The following is a 26,938-nucleotide window of genomic DNA, read 5'->3' as shown; positions in this document are numbered from 1 at the left end:
AAAAATTTTCTAATCGAGTAGAGATCTTCTCAGGCAACAGTGATTAATGTATCATATCTTTAGATAGATAGATAGATAGAAAAGGAGAGAAAGAAAGAGAGAGAGAGAGAGAGAGAGAGAGAGAGTTCGTATTTTTCAAACTTAATATCATTCACGCGATCGTAATTTTTTATCTTAAGAAAACATAATTATAAGGGCCGAATACGAAGAGAGAAAGCCTGGGCTTATTAAGCAATTAAAGCAATGCCGTTCTCCCTTGTCGAAGAGTTTATATAGGAAGGAAGGTATGGAAGGAAGGTATGAAAGTCGGAGGTCTTGTGGAGACAACGAAGATGAGTATACCCAGAGATAGAGATAGAGAGGAAGACGATGAGAAGGAAAATGCAACAACGCGGCAACCGCCACATGCATTTAGTATAGTAGAAGGAAAGCGGTAGTAGGAACGTTGGTACGGCCGCCAGCATACAGCCATCAGCGAAACTTGACAAAAGTTGAGACACTTGCTAATGAGCGGTACACATCTCGACGCTGCACTCTCTGCATACTCTCTCTCTCTCCCTCTCTCTCTCTCTCTCTCTCTCTCTCTCTCTCTCTCTCTCTCTCTCTCTCTCTCTATCGTACTCGCAGCACGACCTTCGAAGCTTCGTAGAAACTGCTACTACTATAGCAGTAACAGCAGCAGCCTGATGTGGCCTGGTACTTCCGCTTCGTCTACATGTCCCGTGCAACCGGTTGTCTAGGTCACGAAAGACGAGTCCAACGACCTCACGCAGCACCTGCAGCAGCTAGAGAGGGTGTACGAACTTAACACGCTCGTTCTCTTTCTCTCTTTCATTCTCTTGTTCTCTAGCTCGCGGATTAGCTCGAAGCAAGACGAGGAACGAGTCTCCCTATTTGTTCCCCTTCCTTTCTCTTCCTACCTGAGAAACTTCCTTTTCACCGTGGAATTTATCTTTGACTATATTTCAGCATTAGCGAAGTTTGTCTTTGAGTAGTCGTCGAGCATGTCTTATCGAAAGGACGGATTTTACGTAAAGGATGAATTCTCGCCTGGTAAGGATTATCGTGAACTTATGAAAAATATGAAGGAATTGTGTAAAGTGATTTGCATTTGCACGTAAACTTGTATATATTTTTTTATATTTATGTTTATAATATTTGATTTCATATGTATATATATATATATATATATATATATATATATATGTTGTTTGGTTTTGCGCACTTGCGATTGTTTACTTATAAACATTTTAATAGTAATTACATAAATGAATAGATGTAATTAATGATATTGAATGCAACGTCGATTAATGTATATTTATATCGTAAGATTAAAAGAATCTTACCGATGTTTGAATTACTTCGATAAGATGGAAATGATGCCGTAATTAACGATATCGCTCGATAATATAGACGGAATCTTGACCTCGCGAAAAAGCCTCCCTCTTCCTTGTTGAATTGCACACGAAGCATCGATTAAGCCGGCACTTTGACTGGAGCATCACTTCGCAGATTGCCCATTACATCTTCGAAGCAGTTACTGTCTACTATCAGGAAGCGCTCTCCGCGAAATTAGCCGAACCGTTCCCGTATCGTGACCGAACGAGAACACGAATTACTATGTTCCCTCGAGAATGTAAATCATTCGTCCATAGTACCTAAGAAAACTCCCTTTACACTTGATTAATTTTCTACGAACTTCAATTTACAAAATGTTGAAGAGTTTTATGAGAAAAAAAAAAAAAAAAAAAAAGAAAAAAAAAATTATTATTTTACAGACTGATTATTCTCATCGTGTTTGACTATTTCGCTCAAAGCAAGAACGAAGTATATGCTATTAACTCTTCTAAAGAATCTCAGTCACGCGGGAATCGAAAATGCAAATGGAAACGACCAAAATCCAATTGTCTCCAAAGGAAGCTTCGGTGAAAGACGTCTTACCGAAGAGATGTACGACACAAGAGGATACAATGGAGAAGCTTAGACGTTACTACGTCCGCGAGGTAACGGCAGCTCGACGAGAAGCTGTGGTCTTGAATAAGGACAACGAATAAGAGGAGAGAAGGAAAGATGCAGATTATTCCGAACGCGGAATCCTTAACAAGAGAAGAGACTCTCACCTTCGGTGAACGTTCTCGTTCGAATCTACGAACAGTGACAGCAGCCTTTGCCTGACGAGTCCTTTTAGAGGATTCCAATTCTAGAATTACGGACTTCCGACTGAATTACCACCAGCTATCCTCAACTTGGAGATGCGGATTATCGATTAGTCGTTCGACTTTCATGTCATTTGAGTTATTATCTTTGTAGTGTGAGAAAGTAGATTAGAAAGTTAACGATTATTTGAAAAAATATATAGAAAAATGAAGAAACTTGATAAATATCTGTTCGATAAACTTTTTAAAATTCATTGCATTCCACGAATAAAATTACAGAATTAAATAATCGTCATAAAGGTCGTCAGCTTCTCGTCGAATTAAAAATCAAACGGAATAAAAGAACTTTGCAAAAAGGGAGAAACCTGTGGATTAGATTACGCAAGTGCAAATACGGAGATTCTCTCTTCGTTATCGAGAGATTATGTAGCTTTGTTAGAAAGAGCTTATGGGGTCGAACGATCATTTGTTACGATCTTTTTTCTTTTTTTTTTTCTTTCTTTTTTTTTCTTTTTCTTTTTCTTTCTTTTTTTTCTTTTTCTTTTTCTTTCTTTTTTTCAAGCGAAATTCGTAAAAATTCTACGATCGAATAAATAAGTCGAAATTTTTTCCTATAAATTAACACACGGTTTATGATTATACTCTCGAATTTTTATTGCAAATTATTTGAAAACTTTGAAGGATAAATACAACGTCGTTCCAGTGATGTAAAATTTCATTATATGTAACGGAGTTCTACGAATATTTTGAGGAGAATAAAATTGCATATTCGAGGCCATAACCGATATCGGTTTTACGCAATAATATTTTAGAACGACGACAATATAAAACCTCGGAACATTGTTTTCTATTAGAAATATGCATCGTCGGTTAATTTACAACAGTTATCAATATTAACAAAATGCAAATAAAAAAGAATACACAAGAAAAAGTATACGGGGCACCCATCGACTTTATTTATCCGTCATAACGGAATACTCGATGAAATAAGATCATAATGGAACGGGAAAAGCGAAGGATCATTGAAATAATAAATTTTTCGCTTGATTCGTTCGGGATAAAATAAAAAAAAGAAAAAAGAAAAAAGAAAAAAAACCACCGATCCATACAAAATTGTCTTGATAAAAGATCTTATCGTCTCTTCTTTCATCCTACGCATTCCAACTACAAGTCGTTCGAAGACAACATTGTTCCATCGTCGTTGCAAAGCTGTAAATGCGGCGATAACAGTGTATAAGTTCGATATCAAGGTATAGCTAGGAGTACCCGTGAACGATGAAACGAGAAACAGAAAAAGCTTTTTCTTTCTCTTTTCTTTCTCCTTCTCTTACTCTTATTCGCATCCTAGCAACTTTCTTTCCCTTTTATCCGCCTCTTTTATGGAGCAGTCATCAATGCAGTTGGCTGAACTATTCCGAATCGGGTGAAAGAAGAACGCTTAGAATGAAAGAAAAGAAACTCCGTGCATACGTTTTCCTAAAGGTGTAATGGAAAAAAAAAAAAAAAAAAAAAAAAAAAAAAAAAAGAGAAAAACGGAAGTGTTACTCCGAATAACATTACACGAACGATTACCGTTTCGATTGTCCTTTGTATTGATAAAAATCTTTTGAGAATCTACGCCGTATAAACGTATTTAATTTATTCAACAATCTTTACCAAGATTTTATTTAGAAAATTTTTCTGTTTTTTCTTTTTTTTTTTTTTTTGTATATAAGAACGGATCTATGTATCTGAAGAAAATGTACTGAGGAGCGACACTCCGTGTCATCGATTTTAACGACTCTAATATGTGCCGTCGAGTCTCTGGATCGTCGTATCCGAGGCTCCGTAACAGCACTTTCGGCCGACGTATCCCTTAACGATGTACAGATTCTCGCGAAAAGTGTTTCCGACGATCATAAAACCACGAGAGAATTAATTTCGTATTCCCGATCGGGACAATTCAAATGGCTTTTACCATTCCTTTTTATTATTTTCTATTTTTCTTTTTTCTTCTTTTTTCTTCTTGTTTTTTTTTTTTTTTTTTTTTTTTTTTTTTTTTTATTATTTTATTTTAAGTCATACCATTCCCATTCGGATATGATTTTATATCGAATGTTTAAACAAAACTTGTTACCGACGGATGACATCGAATTGTATTCATTCCGATCAATGCAACCGACATAATATTTTCCAACATTTTTAGACTCTCTTCGACTCTCGATTTTTTATTCGCGTCAGCTTCAAAAACTTGAATCTACCGCGATGACACGATCAACGGAGATTTCCGGTAAAATTCGAACTTTTTAAATTTCGAGTTGCTAATCCTCTCTCATCCATGCTCAGTATAACTCTGAAAAAAAAAAAAAAACATTTAAAAAACGACCGTGTTTGGTCTACCAAAACTACTCCCAAAAAAGAAAAAGAAAAAAAAAAAAAAAAAAAAAACCCCTCAAGGAAAAAAAATCATTGGTTAACCGAAGACACAAGGTTTCGATAGACTCAGAGATATTTTACGGAAATTCTCGAGACTTCAAACGCAAGAAACAGAGTGGGAGTGAGTCTTTCCACGGTCCAGAGTTGGAAAATCGTGGAGAAATTCCAGAGGCAATCCCATTTACCTTTCGTTTCGCGATCTCCTACTCCTAAGTCTCACTCTCTACGCTGAAGTGAATACGAAAAAGCAGCCAAGATACGCTGATGTTGATGGCTACCAGCTTTCGAATTCTTTGAAGGATCTATCCTCACCGTCCTTGGATTCTTTACTATCTCTAGGTTACACTGTTCCTCAGCAATCTAGTATTAAAGCAGATCATAACGCGCGCGTCTTCTTATTGTTACTCTCGACCTATTCTCTTTCTTTCTCTGTCTGTCTCTTTTTCTCTCTTTGTCTCTCTCTCTCTCTCTCTCTCTTTCTTTCTTTTTATAAGGATGAAACCAAAAAGATAGCATGTGCTTTGAAGTCGGTACTTCCGTATGATCACCCATTCTTCCAGATGAGATTCCTCCTCTTTTTCTTTCGTTCTATGTTATACTACTTACTACCAAACGTATGTTTGAATTTTCATAAAAGAAATCACCTCGAGTACTCTTTGGATGTCAATGAATGATTGCGATAATTATCATTATCTTTAAATAATTAATTTTAATCTGAAATTATAAATAATTTAAAAAATATTTTTCAATATGATAGATAAATTTCGTCTTAAATTTAATTAAATTTCATTCAATTAATTTCTTATTATTATAACTCACGATGTTGAATGAATAAAACTTCGTTTGTTTAAAATGTTCATTAGATCGTAATTAAAATTGTTCATAAAGATACGCATGAGTATCATTGATGAAACTGATTATCAAGATTCTTCTGAACATTACAAAATTTATCCATTTCTTTTTGTCGATCTTTTCTATTTATTCGAATGTTCCATCCAGTGATTCAGGGAGTATGTAAATGGAATATACTTGTCGGACGGTGTTTAAGTTATACTCGCCTGCTCTAGTCATTCCCATTTCATTCGGATCCTGTTTAATTAAATGGTTTACCATTCATAGTGAACGACTACGCTGTGAATGGTTTAAGCAGGTATTATTCCTCTATCTAAATTCACTAAAATCCATTGTACTACTGGCTTACAGAATCCTGTTTCGAAGCACTTTGCCGAACCGGTTTACTGCTCAAAATCGAACCATTCTTTTTTCATTTCTACTTATGCGTTCATCCTTGTTACATTTATTAAATAAATAAAGAAAAATTTTAACAAACCGATCAAAAAATTAGACGTTATTAAAACATGAGAAAGAAATTGAAAAGTTTCAAATAAGAATTCAACTTGTCCATCAAATCTCTAATAATGTTAAATCTTTCTTATAAATAAATAACAAAGTTGTGAAAAAAAATAGTTACGCCTATTTCGAGGAGTAAACAAAAGATCAGGGAAGCAGGTAGTAAGAGGAATGCGTCATATAATGTTCTATCACGTGAAGGTCACGAGGTGGTAGTAGGAAAATCATCCCCTAGAAGGGTAACGCGAATAAGGGGAAGAGAAACGAAGAGATAGAGGGGATCAAAAGAGAAAAGAGGGGAGAAGAGAAAGAGAGAGAGAGAGAGAGAGAGAGAGAGAGAGAGAGAGAGCTTTCCAAAAGCCGAGGAATAAAGTTTTAGGAATTGTAAGAGTAGTTGCGTTCCCAAGAGAAGGGCCTAATGGTGTAACACCTGTAATAATTATGATATGCCGTCAGGGTGAATGGTTCTCGTCCCTCAGCAACGAAGCCACCTCGAGCACTCGGTAACGTTCTTCCACTCGCGGCTGCTACCCCTCTGGCTCTTCGTCTCCACACCACTAGTGGCCCCCCCGGGGGGTTGGGGCGCGGCCGTGTTTGCTCTATCGACCGCCGACAATCCACGAAGCTAGCCGAACGCGGCCGAACGCCTCACGGAGGCGCGTATCTCACCGATTCGCGTGCCACCTTTCTCTCTCTCTCTCTCTCTCTCTCTTTTTCTCTCTTTATTTCTCTTCCTCCCTCTTTCTCTCTCTCTCACTCTTTGTCTCTTTTCTTTTTACTGCTAATATCTCACCGATCGTTTCTTTCTTTATTCAATGTAGTAATTTTTTAATATTATTATCCATTCATAATTAGTCGATTTTTATTTAATCAATCAACGTAATCGCAAATGAGATAAATTGCACTATTTTTTTTCTTTTTTTTTTTTTTTTTTTTTTTTTTTTTTTTTTTTCCAGAGAATAAAAAACACTTATACTATTACTTTGCGCATTGATTGTTTCTCCTTTTCTCTCTCTCTCTCTCTCTCTCTCTCTCACTTTATCTTAATCGTAAGAGAAGAAACACTTTTGACTTCTGAAAATCTTGAAGGGAGAGGAATCAAAGTTATCTTCTATGTCGACCTTCCTCCTCCCAAGGGAACCTAATTCTTCTTGCGTACACGAAAGCAAAAGAAAAGGAAATTTCTTTTTCCTTTTCTCATGATTGTTTTCGAATGAAATTTCACGCTATCGATTCGAATAAGAGGGTTACTTTGTTGTATGCTGATCGGGGATAGAAAGATATTGTTTTTGAGAGTTCGAAGAAGCTCAGGATTTGACGATGGTCATCACAACAGAGGGAAAGCCTTTGTCTTCGAAGCAAATAAGATTCCGCTTCTTGGTAAACGCTGCTTGTCCTGAAAAATGGATTACGTGCTCCTTCGAAGACCTCTTTATCTTCAAGAAATAATGTTCCGAGGACAAACGAGGATATTACATTAAAATGAAAATAAAATGGAAATATATAAAAACATCTTGATATTTCGTGGCCACGTTAAGAACAACTTTAATCGAGTTTACATGGATAAAGATTCTTTCTTTATAAGAAATATAAGATACTTTTTTATGATGTTTCTGATTTGAAAAAAAAAAAAAAAAAAAAAAAAAAAAAAACTAGCAAACATTATTTGACACTAAAGAAACAAAGAATATAGATTAAATAGTACGGCAATACCAATGAAACTGAGATGGATTCGCATAGGATATTATAAAAAATTCTACGATGAAACAACTTCTTTTAATTCATCTTTACATTTCGAATCTTCTCGTTTTCGGTCAGCCAGTATATACACGGCAACAATACACGATGTAATTAACCGAATATGGACACAGTCACATTTCGTAATCAACAAGTTCACCCGCTAACTCCCTCGCCACGTGCTTTTTTTCCATACCATGCGGACGCTCGTAGAACGCTGATGACATTTGTCTCGTTAAAAGGTATACTGACTCTGTGCCACGTTGCTAATAATTAATCGCGTTGGACAACATGCGCTACCTGCAATGACGACGGAAATCTAGCATTCTTTTTTCTTTTTTTTTTTTTTTGTCATTCAAAAAAGCCACAAAACCGTGTTGGAAAATCGTATTGTCAATTTGAAACGAAGTTCTCGTTGAATCTAGATCGTCTATCGCTTAGAATACTCAAAATACGTAACGATTTTATTCGTGCTTCATTGATGTTCGATGAACATTTAGTTAAGTGGATTCGATGAATTTCAAACGTTACGTATAAATCTAGATATAATTTAATACATCTATAGATGATGCAGTTTGTCAAATTAATGTTGTATGAGTCATCATCAGTTTTTCAAATGTGGAACACGAAAATTGTATTTCCCGTTTAAAAGGAACAAAAAATTGAAATAATTATTTTCCGAACGACATCGGTTGTTAGTTTTCACGGAGAATTCATTGTTATAGTCGAACAAAGAATGTACCTACAGTATGTAACAGAGAGAGAGAGAGAGAGAGAGAGAGAGAGAGAGAGGGAGAGAAGAGGGAAACAAAAATCAGAAAAAGTTTATTACTAGAAAAGAAAAAGACAGAACTGTTGCACGTTCGAACGTTCACTGCAAGCGACTTTAAAGTAACATTAATGTCCACCCATCAAGGTTCTTTGTCCTATGAAACACTAGAAAAAAAAGTAAACTCAAGAACGATAGTATAGTTCGTTGAAAAAAATTATTCATAGATTATATTAAATCATATTAGATTATATTTAGATTTAAAGAAGATAATTGTGATTTGTTTCTCTTTGAAATATTTTTCGTTTCTTATATTCAAACGTCGCAATCTTCTTATTCATTTCTTGGAACAATGGATAAACCAATTTGATCTTCAGCTTGGCCAGGGTACAGGTAGCATATTGTATAACAAAATGAAGAGCCCTCGGTCGATACTTCAACGTCGACGTTTCTTCTTTGTCACCGCGTATAAGAGTCGCCAAGAATCCGTGGATGGCTTCGACTTTGTTCAAAGTAGATAAAAATAACCATCGACAGACATAGCATAGACGGAAAAGTCGTTCGTGCTACCGTCTTTTCACATCGATTCCACGTTGAGCGAGACAAAGAGAGTACTATTTTCTGTATAGACATGAGCCCGTACATGAGCCTGTACATGAGCCCAACATGAACCCGTACATGAGCCCATTCCATGAACCTGTACACGATCCCCATTCTATGAGTCCGTTCCATGAACTCATCCCATACGACCGTTCCATGAACCCGTTCCATGAGCTTGTTGCATGAGCCTGTCCCATGAGTCCGTAGATAAGCTCGTATATGACAGTCATTTGCTTTTATTTGCGATCGCACTAAAGTGATCGTCTCTGGAGCAGGACCGATTGAGGAATCATTCGAAGATACTCTACTCGATACGATTACTTCATTCTATTTGATAGATACCATTGGCTAAATTCAGGATCCTAAGAGAAAGTACTACCGTTATCGTGAGTGAATAAAATGGACGAGCAGTGAGCAACGATCGTTGAGAATCATGGACGATCATTTTTTTTCTCTCAAAACTTTGATCAAACATTATCTCAGAAAATGTAAAGAGTTCCAGGTAAGTCGACCTTACGAAATTGATTCCACGTCTCTCAAACTTTGAATGACATTGAGAATCTAGCGAGTTATCGTGACGTAACCGATGATACACTTGTTCGAAAGAAAGGGAAAACTCTCGTAAAGGTCCCATCGAAAGAACCAATATAAAAAAAAAAAAGAAAAAAAAAAAAAAAATAAAAAAACCAAGCAGAAAAGGAGGAAAATTCGAAGCGGGCACTAAAATTAATGTCACTGACGTAAAATGAAATGGACCGGCAGCCGTGGGGTAAATAATCCCTTTACCTTTAATAGAGTTCAGTATCAGTAAGCAAACAAGATAACGAAAGTTCATTGCCATTCCTTCTCTTCCACTTTCTCTCTTTACCCTACGGTTCTTTTTATTTACCCTTATCTTCTGTCACTTCACCGAAAGAAAGACAAAGATAAAGAGACTTTTATACGTTTCCAAAGTTCTTCACGTGTTAGAACGAAAACCCCCTAAGAAACGCGACTTGTGAGACAACGATCTTCACATTTTCGATATTCCTTAATCAAAGATCACGATAATATAAAGGAGTTCTCTCATTCTAATAAGAAACTGGGTTTTATCTTAAATTGAGAAAAGTGTGAGAAGGCTCACACGAGAAAGAAAAGATTGACGCCGGTAACAGACCTTCCGAAACATTTTCGTGCAATTTTGACGTGAGAACAATGGATCGTGTTGGAAAGACAGAAAGAAGAAGAAGAAGAAGAAGAAGAAGAAGAAAAAGGAAGAAGAGGTGGTGGTACATAGGCACAGGCGATCGAGCTTTCGGTCATCCAACGACTCTCACTCTTTCTTTCTTTCTTTCTTTCTTTCTTTCTTTCTTTCTTTCTTTCTCTTCTCTCTCTCTCTCTCTCTCTCTCTCTCTCTCTCTCTCACTCTCTTTTACTGTGTCGAGGATTTCGTCGGGAAAGAATCGAGGCGCCATACACCCACTCTCTTTACATCTAGCTTTCTCTCTTTCTCTCTCACTAGAAGGTTCCATCTCATCAGCCATTAAACAAAGCAGTAGCGGACACAAAGGAACGTCTGCATTGTCGACAGGGTAGCTGGCAGCAGCTCAAGAGAGAGAGAACGAAACTCAACTCCCCACTCCAAGCCCACCCTCTCAACGAGAGGTGTTTCTGATTAATCTACGCGGACCCCTCGCAGCCCCTGACTATCTCACTCCGTCACTAGTTCTTCCTCGTTCATCCTTCTTCGAGTTTCTACTCGCTACTGCTCTTAAAAATGTACGACTATGTACGTGTACGACTAGGTACTAGCTTAAGTCAAAATGGACGACTCGATGATGAGATGAGAGAACGACAGAATTGATAGTTTTCTCTTTTAACAAACGATATTTCATTCACTCAAGAAATGTCATGAACGTGTATTACAAAAAGACCATTCAGTAAATTGTTTTTCAAATAGAAATACTGGAAGTTTACGTCGATAAAGAGATAGCAATGCATGGTAGGATTTCAACGTTGAAGATGATCTCTTTTCAACCGATCAAACTTGTATCAACGTGAAAAGAAGACGAGATAATAAAAAGAGTTCAATGATATTTCGTTCCATTGAAAAAGATATCTCTTTACTCTATATCGAAAGCGAAAATAATGAAGTATAACGAATCCCGATATGGATTATTCAATCGATTTTGATTTTTACGATAAATCATCAAACATCTCTCATAAACTAAGAGAGTTACGAGGTTCATCTCTAACGAAAAAAAAATATTTACGAACTTGTATAAGGTGACGAGTTATTGGTTTATGAGAAAAATAATTTATTTTATCAAAATAAACAAAATTAGAGAGTGAGAGAGAGAGAGAAGAAGAACGGTATTTCTCGCAAACGCTATAATTTATATCCGTTCACTCTTTCATCCACTTTACCTCTTCCATACATTTTCCAGGAAAGTAAAAAAGCGTAGTAGGCGTTCAACAACCCGTCGATGTTTCTTCGAAGCAAATCGATCAACAGCGAGCACATAACTGCCATGCGATTAGTATACCACAATCGTTTCCTCTTCGTCGAACTATGTGTAGAAAGAGACATGGCTTAGAAGTTTTCGAAATTATTTGCGGGACATTTGCATTTACGGTATTTTCGCGCATATTTATGAGAGATTATCATGGCCGCGTTTGTCCCATAAAATTAATCCAAGAAAATATCCCTTCGTTTTTATAATATCAATTAAATCCAATAGTAATCATTAATATGGAAAGTTAATTCATATATAAACGAAGAAATCATCTTCGTCATATTTTACTCATTATATTTCTTTTCCAATAAAAATATCATCTACGATATATTCTACTCTCGATTGCGAAAATGGAGCAATTCGAGCCGATTCGTGAGTGGCCAGAGCTTTTAAATACTCAACCGTTACCGCAAACTCTGTACGTCCGTATCCGTACGTATATCGCTGCGGTCTCGGGCTGACGTTCGCGAAAGGTCAGAGGTGAAAATATAAAATCGTGCGAGAGGTCACGATGCACTTCTTTTCAAAGATAATTTGATTGCGTCCGCGCGAACGAACTCGGCTTTTATGGCACGAAGCGAGGAAAAGATCGCGAAAGGATATCGAGAAAAAACGATTCAGAGAAAAGAAAGAAAGGAAGAAAGACAGGAAGAAAGAGAAAAAGAGAGAGAAAAAAAAGAAAGAAAGCTGAAAAGAAAAAAAGGAAGAGTCTAGGAAGGATTATAATGAAAGAAAGGATCCTTGGAAATTCAAATATCCCTCTTTCAATTTTGTTTGTCTTTCTAGTTAACGTTACGAGGGTGTTTGCTCTGCGATTCAGGAGAAAAAGCTTTCGCAATAAAGAGAAAGCTGCCTTCAATGATAAGATTCCATACGTTTTTCGACAAGCGGACAAGCTATCGTATAAAGATATTTTCCAATTGTTCGAATATATCATATCATTGAAAATTACCAAAGAAAAATCTTAAATAACAAAACTAAATTGGTTTGTATAAACATAGTTGAATTAAATACAGTTTTACAATAATGAATTAACATTAAGAGAATTTAAATAAATGAGTTTCTCTTTGTATTTTCAATAATTAGTATCAATGTTTTAAGATCTATACGAGATCTCAGTATAATTCCTTATCGGATATATACTGATAAGGATATTGAATGCTTTTACAGATAAGTCTGCTGAGCTACGGAAATAGAGACAGAGAGAGGGAGAGAGAGAGAGAGAGAGAGAGAGAGAGAGAGAGAGAGAGAATCTGATAGCATCCTGCTATCTCTCTCAAGAGATTTTAATGACTGCACTACCGAATTCTATAATGTAAGTTGTTTGGTCCACGGTTATATTGCAAGTACTATACCGCTTTCATGATCGTGTTCGAATTTTAATGCGACCTTCCTGACAACGCGCTCACCGTTCAGAAATCCACCCACGCTTACAAGAACGAACTTGCTCTGTCTCTTTCTCTTACGTATACATATATATACGTGTTACCTTTGGAACCCATTTAAGTGCGATGGACGTCGTAAGCTTTACGATCGTCCTCTACCAGCCGAGCGTTCGCTTTCGTGATATTACAAATCGTTTCGATTTTCCACCCGTCGATCTGTGCCACAGCTATTTTCTACGGACCTCGCCGAACACACTAGATAGCTGGACGTAAAAATTCTTGTGTAGGTTCCTCTTTTTTCTCCTTTCCTCTCGTGCGTTCAAAGTGGCGAAGGTATTCTGGATCGGGATGTGAATGTTAAGAGTGAGAGAGAGAGAGAGAGAGAGAGAGAGAGAGGGAAAGAGAGAAAGAACAATGGCATTGCTTTTCATTCCTGTACAATGCATCGAGCTTCCTTTTTTCTTTTTCTTTTGTTTATTTTTTTTTTTTTTTTTTTATTTTTTATTTCTGATATTATTTCGTTCATTGTAGGACGTTAATCGACCGTAAATCGCTTACGTTGCATCCTGCACTTGGCTGCAGTTATCGGCTCGAGTAAAATTCAAGACTTGTACAAGTAAGAGAAGTAATTAGTTCCTCGCGAAAATTCAAGCTATATTTCTCCCGGCCAATGAATTGTTTTATATGTATATGCGAAGATATATATGTAAAGAAATAGAAATAATATAATAAATATATATATATTTATATAAAGAAATAGAAATAAATTACATTTATTCCAAAGTATACAATACTGCTTTTATTCGCTTTCAAAATGCTCGAGAAAAAATAGATTATTGCTGAAATGATATAATACTATTACCATATTCCATCGAATATTTTTTATTTACACATTTAATGCAGCCATTTTATGGTGGATTTTATATAGGAACAATAATGACTAGCCTTTCCAAAACCATGTTGCTCATCCATTCGTAAAGAAATACCTAATCTGCAGAGAGAACACCAAAGTCACCTTGTATGCAAATTGAACAACCCTACCCGTATTACGGCGAACGAAATGCATCGTAAGTACAACGAGGTTAACCAGCATTGAATATACAAACATTTGAAATGGTATTCGCATTAAGCAAAAAGACGATATTCGAATGTATCTATTTACAAAGAAATACAAAAGAAAAAAAAAAAGCCATTTGAAAAATATTCTGAATAGTCGCAATTCAGCAAAACTCTGTAAAAAAAAAAAAAAAAAAAAAAAAAAAAAAAAAAAAGAAAAAAGAAAGAAAGAAGAAAAAAAAATAACCCGTGCATTTATCGGAAAACATGAGATTCATCATATCCAATGGGTATGTAAGAAAAGCACTGTCGATCAGGGCCGTTGAAAATATCATAAAAAAAAAATCTTTGACACTGAAAAATTGCCTTCGTACACCTGAAAGACCGATTCTCGGCAGTATCTTTCGAACAGGACTATCCATCCTGTATTAACTCGCGATGGACTCTCGACAACGCATCGTCATTCGACTTTCACCCCCGTCAGCAAAAAAGGGTCCCTGAAAGGTTGTTAAAATAACAGTAACGAGAAAGAGAAAGAAAGATAGATAGATATATAGACAGAGGAAGGAAGGATCGACCTGCCGTTTATTCACTGCTTTGAAACGATTCAAGGGGGTTGAACAAAAACCATCGAATTCGTGATGTCTCCTCTTGCCTGGGGCACACGCACAGACACATACATAAAACACCACGTGCAGCCCCATTTGACATTGTATACCTTTCCGCAGGAAGGACACGTCCCGAACAATCAAATTCTACGAAGGGATGAAATGCACCCTATGCGTTCAGCTCTTTGGACAATATCGAACTATTGCATCTCCAGACAAAGTCGAGTGTAACGCTACTCTTTTTCTCTCTACAGATCTCTCTCTCTCTCTCTCTCTCTCTCTCTTTCCTTCTCTTTCTCTTCTGCCTTTGTCTCTTCGCAAAGTGATCCTATAGACTAGGACGAAGTACTTCAATCCTTGGTAGGGAAAATGGAATAAAAATGTTGCAGCTGAACCCCGTGGAATTCACCTGACTTTGCGTATCCTCAGTATCTATGCTATCATCATAGCGATCTCTCTCTCTCTCTCTCCCTCTCTCTCTCTCTCTCTCTCTATTTTCCTTTCCCATTATCGTTATTGCAAACATCTCGTTACGTTTAACGATCTTGACGTTACGTGAACCGAGCATATATGCGCCTAGTCCGTAGTACTTTTTCTCTTTATTCTTTTTTACGTTCGAGCGAGAGCTTGAGTGATACTCTCTCCCTCTCTCTCTCTATCTATCTATCTATCTTTCTTTATCTTTCTCTCTACTTCTCTCTTGCAGAGAAGCAAAAATCGCACTTCGATCATGTCGAACGATTAGCTCGACCGAGGGTGAGACGGTTAAGGGTTCCATCCGAGAAAGTTAAATTAAATTCTCGCCGCCGTGTCGTTTTCGTTTCCCTTCCCGTTCTCTCTTACTCTTTCTTTTTCGAAGCATCCTTCTGAAATACGAGAGGGCCCATTCTCGTAATCCTTGGATAATCTCGAGCCTATCGCGAGATTTTTATGGTAACGCGACTACTGTGTAAACTTCACCGTGCATATTCATTATATGCTAGAGAGAAATGGGGGAGAAAAAAAAAGGTAGGAAGAACTCTGTTGATCCTACGACGATATCTTTTCTATACCGACGATTACGAGTCGATAATTTGATCAGAATTTTAACCCGTACGATCGAACTAGCACGCGTAATTACATCGAATTCGCGAGGTCTGCTTTTAAATCGGCTCCCTTAAGAGGCTTATTTGCGTCGGAATGCACGATAAAATTGCACGGAGAACGATTCGAATTTCGATAATTTGAGAGAGAAAGAGAGTGGAGAAGAGAGAGAAATAGAGAGAGAAAGAGAGAGAAAGAGTGAGAATGGAGGTAAAGAGATCGGGTAGACATTACGACGCTTCAGATCAATACAAACGAGCTCTTCGATAAACGGAAGCTGAGTAAAAAGGGAGAAGAAGAAATAGATAATAGGTAAGATGAGCTGAGATAGAAACGAGCCACTATTCGCGGAAAGAAAATATAACGAAGTACATTTCGAATGGGATCTAACAAAGTCTATAAAGAGACGCAGATATCGAGGTAAAACGAGATGACAGAAAAAAGGAAAGAGAAGAGGGGTAAAAGGTAAAAATGAAGGAAGAAATGGAGAAGGAAAAATATAGAATCATAGTCTCGTATAGAAAAGGGCCGTCCTCTTAAATAAAAGCCATAATTTTCAGATAAAACATTCCAGAGATTACGGTCGATAGGAAAATTCGACGAAACATTTTTCAGAAATTCATTGTCCATCGAAACCATTTTTGGTTTGAAAGACCTCCTACCTTCTGCCACATAGTAACATAAAATTCTGACCCATAAGAAAACTGACTCGTCCAATGTCTCGACGATGAAAGAAGAAGAAGAAGAAATGAAAGATCGAGACGGTGAAAATCGAAAAAGCGTTGAAGGGACAGAAGAAGGAAGGCAAAGGTTATACGGACATTATCCTCGGCGAGAACTTCGACGACGAAGAACGTAGAAACGTATCTTTATATGTCTATATGTGTTTGTTTGTTTGTTTGTGTGCGTACAGATACATATGTGTGTATATGTCTACGTGAGAGAGAAACACGAGCTCGATATTTCACCTCTGAAACCGTGTAACCCCTGGACGGAATGTACAGTAGCAATGGCCTCATGTATATCACTTCCAGCCTTAACCACTAGTCACCCCCTAGCTGCCCTCTTCCTAGTCGTTGCGGAGATGCTCGCTGACCGTGACGGGTTTTACGCTACGTGACTGTTGTCCTTATGGCCGAAAATATGTGAATAAGACCGTCCATTGTGATACCAAAATTGTTGTCCATGTTGTTTTTTCGCCATACTCGTTGTTCTCACGAAACAAGAAAAAGTAACCGAGCTTTCTTTACTTCGATGTTAACTGAAATTAACTTTCGCTCGACTACGTTTTGATATTACGATTGCATGCTTGGTGAACGAACTCTTACGCTCGTATGTTTGCGTTTTTCGTTTGTTTCCTACATCCATACTTCGATATAGGTTTTACCCTCCTGTAAACGCGCGATGGAGTTTGTTTTTGTTATTGGAAAAATAGTCGAGCCAATATTAGCTTCGTTTTCGATTAGATCGTAGACCGCTTGGAAAAACAGTACAAGTGTTTGTCGGACGAGAAAAATCGATTTCTCCTGTGGGCTAACGAATTCTTTTAACTTCTATAGACGAACAAATGAAGCAAACGTAGTTCATGTCTATCATCCATGCAACCGTCTTAACAATAATCTAAACAAAATTTTAGCTTTAAGAAAAAAGGATCATTACAGGTTTACTACGTATTATTTCTAAACGAATTCCAATTTTTTTTTCTTTTTTTTTTTCTTTTTTTTTTTTTTTTCTTAAATATCAGCACACATTTTCAATAGATATTTTCCGATTAATAAGATTTGATTTGCGTGTTCTGATCGTTCCTAAAGAAAAACAAACAGAGAAAAAAAAAAGAAAAAAAGAAAGAAAAAAAAAAAAGAGCATAAAACATTCACGTTCAGAAAGAAATTCGAAAGTAAGCTGAGAGACTTTATAGGAGATACTCGGTCCAGGAAGGATCACGGATATTCCATGTCGTGGCTCTTCGAGCACGTTTGAATAATAGAGCCACGCTAGTCAGAGGTCGAGCAGCCGGAGTACTCTTCTGTACCCTTTTCCAAGTACACGACTAGTCGGTGGATAGTTGTGAATAACGATGCCCTAGGGAGGAGGAACCCCTTGTCGGTCCTACCGACTATTCGGATCACCGGCCTTCCCTCACCATCAACGCCATATCTTCTGTCTGCCACGAAAATAAGGACCTACATGGAATATATACACAAATATATACGCGTACACACATACACAAACTTACTCATTCGTTCGATCTATCTTAATAGAAAAAGATACTTTTCGCAGATGATATCGCTAGAAAGTCATAGATTTTTCTTTGATCACAAACATACACACACGCACAAACAATTCTTAAAGTCTAACGCTTTGAAGAAGAAAAGAAAACGGAAGAGAAATATTGGAATTTCGTTAAAGAAACGAATCGAAGAGTTTCAGTAAAGTTACTTACAAAACACAATATAACCACGTTCGCCAATTATTTTCCTATGTTCTCTACCGTTCTTCCTGTTGGCAATGATTAAACCACGAGGAAAAATTGCGGTGTTTTCGCGCGAACCTGTTTACTCGTTCTATTTTCAGCCTCGAGTTCTAACCACCATCATCCTGATATAGGCGTACGCGAAGTTTTGTCTTCGTACTAATCCATCGTTCTTTCAGCCGGGTAAATATTTGAAAAAGGACTTTCTATTTCGTAGCAGTAGAATTAGGAAGTATCTCGAGTGGAGTGCATCAGGTAGAGAGGATTCTACGAGTATCGAAAATGTACTTAGCGAGAACGCACTCTGGCTCCTTCGATTCTACGATTGCTTCTTAAAGATTTAAAAAGGATTTTAGATTCTTAGAATTGTTCTTTCATATTGTAATAATCTTTATCTGTCTACTTTATCTGAAGATTTCTGTTAAGATTACAGACTCGACATACTTTCAACGTACACACATACATAGATTTTATGAATGAAACACAATGTTAGTAAGTCATTCTTTAGTTTCTCTTAAATCTTGTTTGTTATTCGTTCAGAATCAGTAAATGTAACCCCCTAAATGTCATGATCTTCTTAAATTAGAACAGATCGGATGATCGTTCTTCCGTAAACTTTCTCGAATGGATCGACGCGAATAATCTCTGTTAATTTATAGCTGACGTGTTATAATCCGACATAATTTGTAATTATGTGCTGAAGGAGAGTGGATGGAGATACTAGGCGAACGTTATGGACCGCCATAAATGTAAAACGCGTCGAGTATCAACGTAATTTGATTTCACCGTCGGCCAAGCCCGCGTCACACTCGCGTTAGAGCTTTCGGTTGGGGATAACGAGTCAACGATTTTATTAAAAGGGGATAGTGTCGTTCCAGCTGCGACCGTTTATCCCTCCGCTTGATTACAATGTTCTATATTATAATTTTAATAACAAAGAGCGCGTTTTTCACGTTTTGTTACAATACTCTTTTGTCATAAAGAAAGAAAAATTTTTAACAGGAAATAAAAGGCTTCGTTAATTTTCAATACTTTTACAAATTTAAAGCCAAAAAATTTATGAGGAGTTATAGTTGTACGGAAAAATTTTCGATCCGTATCGTTACTCTTCTCTCTCTCTCTCTCTCTCTTTTTCTCGCTAAAATATACAGCTGCGCCATTGGTTTCATAAATACGTCGAAGGCTTTTCGAGGGTGATGAAAAAAGGCGGGGAGAAAGAATAGCGTGCGCTTGTAGCAATGCGACTGATATAAAGCCTTGAGAAGGGTAGTAGGGCGAGAAAGAAATGTATTCGTCGGTCGAGTTACGAACTCTCGCTCGATTTAACGCACCTTGCATCCTCCTATTTTCGTGCTTTTCGGCTTCTTCTGACTACTAAATATATTACGATTACCCGCGTAGAAAATCCTGTAAAAGTATAAGGCCGATGTAATAAAAATGCCATGGAGAATTGAAAAATCAAAAATCGAAAGAAAAATGTTGTGTTTAATGGAAGAAAAAAAGGAAAAAAAAAAAATTGAGAAATGGTCCATTGTTAATTTTTTACGAATTTAAAATTTAAACGGACAAAGCTTTATTTAAAGGCGAATGAACGTCGAGATAAAAAGTTTGGATGTAGACGAAAATACGAGGGAAGCAAACCCACTGGATTGTTGGACGTTACATGTTTGATCGAAAGAGACAAAGGGACACAAGTGGAAGAGAAAGGGAATGTTAGAGTCATTGTACAGTGGATAACGTAGACACGAAAAAGGAATAAGAGGAAAAGAAGAGAGATAGAGAGAGAGAGAGAGAGAGGGAGAGAGAGAGAGATAAGGCAAGAGGAAAGCTTAACAATGCCCGCAGGGCAACGTTGTCGTACGTAAAGAGGAAAAGATGGAAGAGTAAGGAAAATGGACTAGAAGAAAAAGAAACAGATAAAGAATAAGAACCGGTAGACTACTAGACGAAGAAAAACATAAGGAGAAAAAGAAAAGTAAAAAAATAAACGAAAACACTGCGAAAAGTATCGTTCGCTCCTCGAAGGCACTGTTTAACGCGTACGTGGATACAGGTAAAGTTTACAGAGCTTTTCGCGTAGAAAGTAGAAAGAAAAGAGAAGATAGATAAAAGAAGGATGGAGGAAGGAACGGAACATTTTCTTTGCCGACGCCTTCGTCGCCCTCGGCAGCTAGCCAACGTGCCATTTTTCTAACACATCATTCGTATCTTCTCTCTCTCTCTCTCTCTCTCTCTCTCTCTCTCTATCTATCTATCTATCTCTCTCTCTCAGCTTGGACAAGCTACAGAATTATTCAGACACTTTCTACGAGCGTATTCTAATAATTCGTTGAAATGGATCCTTTTACGAAAGGGAGAGCTCATTTTCCTATTGCGGCAAATAGATATAAGAGTGTTAACGTATAGATATATTTACATACATGCATAATATAGTATTAGGTATAAAGGATGAATAGAATGCGGACGCCTCTCGAACGTGTTTCGCGCTTATTCCACGACTTCGAAAAGAGTCCCTTTAATGGATTTCCTTTGCCACCGAGACGCCACTTTCCGAGGAAATATTTCCTCGTTTAACTTGTTCGCCGGGAGAAAGAGAGTTATCGTGGTATATCTATAGATATACCACGTATATATATAGGTACTACATACACCAAGAAGGGAGAAGAAATGGGGTGGGACTGTAAGAGTAAGCTGGGAAAACTTGAAAGCGCCTAAACCGAACTACGAAGACCTCAAACAGGTGTTAAAGATGGAAGTACCGTGGAAAACCGTTCGAATTTATTGAAAAAAACGATAGAACGAATCAATCTGATTTGCTTCTTTTGATTAAACTTTTTGCAATTCTTTCGAGAGAAAAGAAAAAAACAAGAAAAAGAATAAAGAAGGAACGATATCGTTTAAAATAGAATCGTCATCGAAATATCCTAATTACGTTCTAATAATCGTTTGAGAGTGATTAAGTTCATAAAAAAAAAGTCGACTACCGGCTTATCTGAATCTGAATCGCGTTCGCGCAAAAATTCAAGTCGCACGAGATTACCGGTTAACGTGACGGAGAGGTAGAGACGGTGACCGTAAGAGAAAGATTTTCATCGTCTAACGAGGTCGGGTCACGCAGGTGAAAATAAAATGGTCGGAAGAAAAAGAATGAAATGGACTAGAAAGAAAAAAGGAAAAGAGGAAAATGATCTTTCCCGTCAAATCTTTGTAATTCCCTTACCAAGAAGGAAAAATCAGTCAAGCTGATAGGAATCGACACCTTTGATCGGTAACTCTTACAAGAAAAGAAAAGGAAAGAGAGATGGTTTCTTCCCATTCTTCGACTTCGTTTACGCGTACTATTCTTTCTTTTTTCATGGCAACTTCAATGTTTGTTCTTTTTACTGTTACAAAATCCTATCGCGAACCTGTGAATCAATGTGAGAAAAAAAAAGGAAAAAAAAAAAAAAAAGAAAAAAAAGAAAAAAAAAAGGTAAAGAACAAAATCCCTTATAGTTCGCGTAAAAGCCACGGGTATTTTCGAAATTGGAAAATATTGCCCGTTCCAAGTTAATTGGTCGTGATTTCATTTTTCCCATTTTATGATTTTATCGGATAGAAGAGAAAGAGAGAGAAAGTTATGATTTTGATCCGTTCGCGAAAGTAAAATATTGATAAAACGATTGCATCGGGCAAAAATGAAATTTAGAAAAATTTCTCATCTTTCTGAAAATGATTCTACGTATCCGATTTCAAAAAGGATATTCTCAATATGGGTTCTTGAATGTCTTGCTGTGTCGTTTTTCCTTGCTTTTTCTCGTTTCGCTCTTATGTTGGTTCCATCAGAAAATGAAAAGAAAAACGACGAGTAAGTACCTACACAAGAAGTAAACACGGATCCATTACCAGAGAAACCAAACGCACCGGAAGCGACGTTATCAGTCACGCAAAAGGTATACGTTTACACTTTTGCGGTTGGTTGCCACCTGTGTTTCTATTCTATGTCCTTGGAAGAAAGTAACTCTATTCTTCCAGGGGAAGGCTAATACGATGGTATATCTCTTTCAAAAAAATATTCTCACTAAAAATGAAAATTACATATATTAAAGAATACAAATGAATTATACGAATGAAACATAGAAAGGGATATTTCCTTACTTGAAATTCGTTGATATTAAAATTGCATTATTTAAAAAAAGAACGTAAGGGTGTTTAGAGTAACAAAACTTTGAGAAAATCTCATCGCACGTAATGGAAGGGAAAAGAAGAGGACCCCTTCAGGTTCTCTGTTATTTCGCATGCGAGTCGCGCATGCGACGCAATAAATTTCAGACTACGATCGTTCGAGGGGATAGTTTTAATGATCGCGCTCAGATCGTTCCTCGGCCATTTGAGCATTCACGAAGCACCATCGTCGATATTGAAGCGGCTGATCGATTAGACGTAGGATGCTTTACGACGTCACGCCCCTCTCTCTCTCTCTCTTTCTCTTTCTCTTTCTCTTTCTCTCTCTTCATCCCCCTTTCCTCTGTACGCGCACGCCAGTAAATATCCCCGGTAATTTTATTATTTGCCGCAAAATAGGAATGACTCGGCGTGTTCGATATTTCACCCTCCAATGCATTTACCTTGTAATCGTATCGAATTACCCCGACGAATCATTTTCTTTTATCGACTTTATCTCAAAAGTACTATTTCTTTTTCCTTCTTCCTCTTTCTATCGTTAATTTTCTTGCAAGAGAATAAAGATAATTACATTTTAAATACAATCCGTAAATCGTTTTACACTATTTCTTCTATCATCTTTTCTTACATCGACAAAACATCCAAATATGTTCGATGATATTTCCTTCGTTCTTAAAAATGACGTCGTCGAAAAATTATCATCAATCGTTGGTGTCAAAGAATTCCTCCTTCCATCATAGAAAAGGGTTCAAAGTGGGAGGAAACAACGTGATTACTATGAAAGATAGTCGGTCGCAAGAAATCGCAAAAGTAAGAATGGAAGACAAAAGATGAAGACGAAGTTTACGCCGAGTCACTGCACCTAATATTTTCCCCCACTCTAACTTTTGACAGAGTTTCATACATCCCTCTTCGGTCTCCCACTTCCCGCAAGCGAGAAGTCGCTTCACAGTTCGTAAAAGTGAACGCATATAAAAGTATGCACCTTGAATGCATAAGACGGCGAATAAAGTTCACCTTTAGAATACTTCGTAATACTTTTCATCTCTCTCTCTCTCTCTCTCTCTCTCTCTCTCTCTCTCTCTCTCTCTCTCTCTTTTTTCTTTCGTCGCTCAGCTGGTAACATATATACTCTTATCAAATATTTCATTTTGAATAATTCGTAAAATAAGTATAACATATATATAATTATTTTGTAAGAAAAAGCAAAAAAATAATTCAAGTAGAAAATAATTGAATATTCTAATAGAAAAAGTTTCCTTAAAATTACTTTTTGTTTTGAACATTTTTTTATATGTTGAGAAAGATGAGATATATTCTCAACAAGCGGGTTAAAATGAACAATCTCTAATACACGTATCTAGATATATATATATATATAGGAAAACGTGTATCGAATTTCGACCATTCCTCAGCATCGATCCGATCATTTTTCCCTTTCGAAAGATCGAAGACGATAGTAGTAGACTGCTATATATCTCTAGTTCCGAGTTGCTACAACGATTTTCACTGCTGTCAATCGACTTGTAAGACGTTCGAAAACGCGAAAAGGGCATGAGTCTATCGAAAGCTGCAAGACAATTTCGTAGATCGAGAATTCCTATCTCTGTCTGTGTCTGTATCTCTCACTCCCTTTCTCTCTTTCTCTCTCTCTCTCTCTCTCTCTCTCTCTCTTTCTCACAAAGATTCGAAATTTTCGTACGAATGGATGGGTACTCGATTTAGAAGATATTCCAAAGCATCTTCTAGCATGTATGAAAGAAAGAAAAGGACAGATGTAGTCATTGTTCGATCGTCGTCGTTTCCACTTCGCGAATATGCAATATCCGCATGCGTACGCAAGATGCATATATTTGAACGAGAGAGTAGTGTATGATCGAGAACGAAATCCTGGATAAGTATTATGTGATACATATTTATGAGCTGATCCCGGGAGTCATAAATGTCGCAACGATGTTGCTGTATTTTCTTATTTTTTTTTTTTTTTTTTTTTTTTTTTTTTTCATTAAACTCGTCTTTCTAAAAAATATTAACGAGCTATTTGAATTCGACGAAGTAATGATATCTTATGTAAAAGGAAAAAAAGTGAAAATAAAAGAAATAAAACACAACTTCCATTAATTACTTTTTAAAAGAAAAATATATAATAAGTATATGTATTTATTCCCAAGACACGTGGGTTAAAAGGTGAAAAATGATGGAAGAAAAAGAAAGATGATCGAAATGCATTTTCGTGGGAACGGAGACACCGTCCTTTTTCTACGTGGTTGTATAGCTGTATCCGTTTTCTTGAAGCCACAACGTCGTATACCAAGGTACCAATCGATCCTTCTATTCGTGCCGCCCATATTTCGCACAATGCACTTTGACTTTTATATATCGATGATATTACCGATTCGAAGAAAGCGTCGATGCATTTTGGGTTCTAAATCTATGCATAGTACGTACTTCGTCCATATATGAATGTCGAATTAAAAAAGAAAAAAATGATCTACAGTATGAATGCAGGTAACGTAATAAAAAGTGATGAATGTCGAACGAATGGAATTGAAAGAAAGATAATATATAATAAAGCAAATAAAATAGAGAGATAATATAATACATAATATAAAGAATATTATGTATTATACGTAAATATAAGTATAATACATTTTCTTTTATAATTTTTTATAGAAAATTAAAGAACCAAGAGTACCCTGTGGCATTTCTCTTTCGAGAATAAAATTAGAACTAAAAGTCAGAAGTAAGATCAAAACGTAAAGTAAAAGTTAAAAGACCTTTCGAAGAAACTCTTGTATCGAATGAAATGAAAACTTTTGTGAGTGGCTGCAAGCCTATGGGGAAAGAGCAAATGTACCGATGAATATTAAATTATTTTTCTGTATACGATACAATTCCGAGTGGTATGGTTGCTTGTTATTGTGGTGGATGATAACGGGAACTCGAACACTCCCGACACTTCCGCCAGTCTCCATGAATAATTTGAATTTTTCTAGCGCCGTGGAAAACAACCACCTGTCAATTTAACAACCGATTGCTAAACCTTCCACGCTCCACCGATGCGAACATCGAACCAACGAACAAAGATGTCGTTCTACTTCTACGATAGGATATTGAGAAATATCGAGAAATATGTGTATCATACACGATGACGTATATTTTCTTTTTTTCTTTTTTTTTTTTTTTTTTTTTTACAATAAAAAAGTTAAAACAAAAAGAATCTTGTATGATCTTGGACAAATACAAAATTGAAAAGAATGAAGTAGCAAGGACAGGGCGACTATACAACTGCAAGAGTATCGGATAAAATAGAGTACAAAGAAGATCAGAGAGATGACAGAGGGATGATATTCATTCAGGCGTGTCTAGGAAAGCTCTGGGAAGGTAAGGTAAACGTACGAAGGGTGCAAAAGCAGAGGAGGGTGGAAAGAAGTATTCTTTGGATGGGGTGCTCGTTCTCCGTTGCTTTCATCGATGATCTTCATGTCGTCATGGACACGACGACATTTTCAGCATGGACTATGTCTGCTTGTCGACGCAACGAGAACGATCTCACGAAGAGAAAAATATTTATTCGTTCGCGATGGAAGAAAATCTTGCTGGTTATGTCCAGTCCTATCTAACTTTTTATTCCATTTCGTATCTATAAATGTCACCCTTTAAAAATATCCACTTTTTTTTTATTCATCCCCCTTCTCACACTTTCTCTCCCTTTTTCTCTCTTTCCTTCGATTCACAAGACACATAGTCTTTTGCGAATTCACAAAAGGAATGTCGAAGGACGAAGGCTGGCATTTTTCGAGCATCGATCGTACTAGAAATCGGATATCTTCGAGAGGGTAGAAAGGCTCATGGAACGAGGCAAACGAACTGCTTCGAAATGCCGGCTTTCCAAGCGAATATAGACGAGGAAGGGGACCTTTCAAGAAGGATCGAACGAGACTCGAACGACTCGCGGTTTTCGCAAAATAGAACGGAATACGGAAGAATATAGAAAATTGACGGTTAGCTAGATATACAGAGTGATTCTGCAAAACTCTCACTACTACCGTTCCTCTCTGAAGTCAAGTATTCTGAAGGGATGCCAAATGCATTGGGTACCTTCTATACGTACATGTATAGCTCTCACGTGGTACTATTTGATAGTACGTATTATTCCTCGTAAAGAGGCGCGCCTCTTTACGAGGAATAAGCTCTCGCCCATATATATATATATATATATATATATATATATATATATATCTCGCGTTTCTATTTAATGAAATATTCTCATCGGGGATATACGTAAATGTATAAATGCGCGAAAAGCGAATTCGTCGATGCCACGAGAAAAAAAAATTTTTTCTCTCTAACACCGAGCTTCCACGATCTTTCAATTTTCTTTCATTTTCGAAAGCCGAATGACTTTATGAATTAACGAAGTATTTAATCACGGTGAGTACCGTGATCTAGAGAAGGGGAAAAAGGAAAGGAGAAAAAAATTCGTTTTTAAAATAAAAAAAAAATAAGATGTATTTCTCAGTGTACGAGAAGAGAAGGAGGAAGAAAGGAAGAGAGTATAAAGTGGCTAAGCTGCCAAAGTTACGAGCGTTTTTGGTTCCACCATTCTCGGATGCTGGCGTAATTTCGAAAAATATACGGTCCTGG

General features: G+C 36.9%; 1 protein-coding gene across 18 annotated transcripts in view; it reads right to left on the bottom strand.

Moving 5' to 3' along the window:
• LOC124953042 (protein turtle) overlaps nt 1–26,938 on the bottom strand; it is a 189,689-nt gene that overhangs the window by 124,869 nt on the left and 37,882 nt on the right. The gene's annotated exons all lie outside the window — the stretch shown is intronic.

Source organism: Vespa velutina, chromosome 11 (assembly GCF_912470025.1).
Source record: "Vespa velutina chromosome 11, iVesVel2.1, whole genome shotgun sequence".
Lineage (NCBI taxonomy): Eukaryota > Metazoa > Arthropoda > Insecta > Hymenoptera > Vespidae > Vespa > Vespa velutina.
This window is presented reverse-complemented; position numbering and strand designations above follow the sequence as displayed.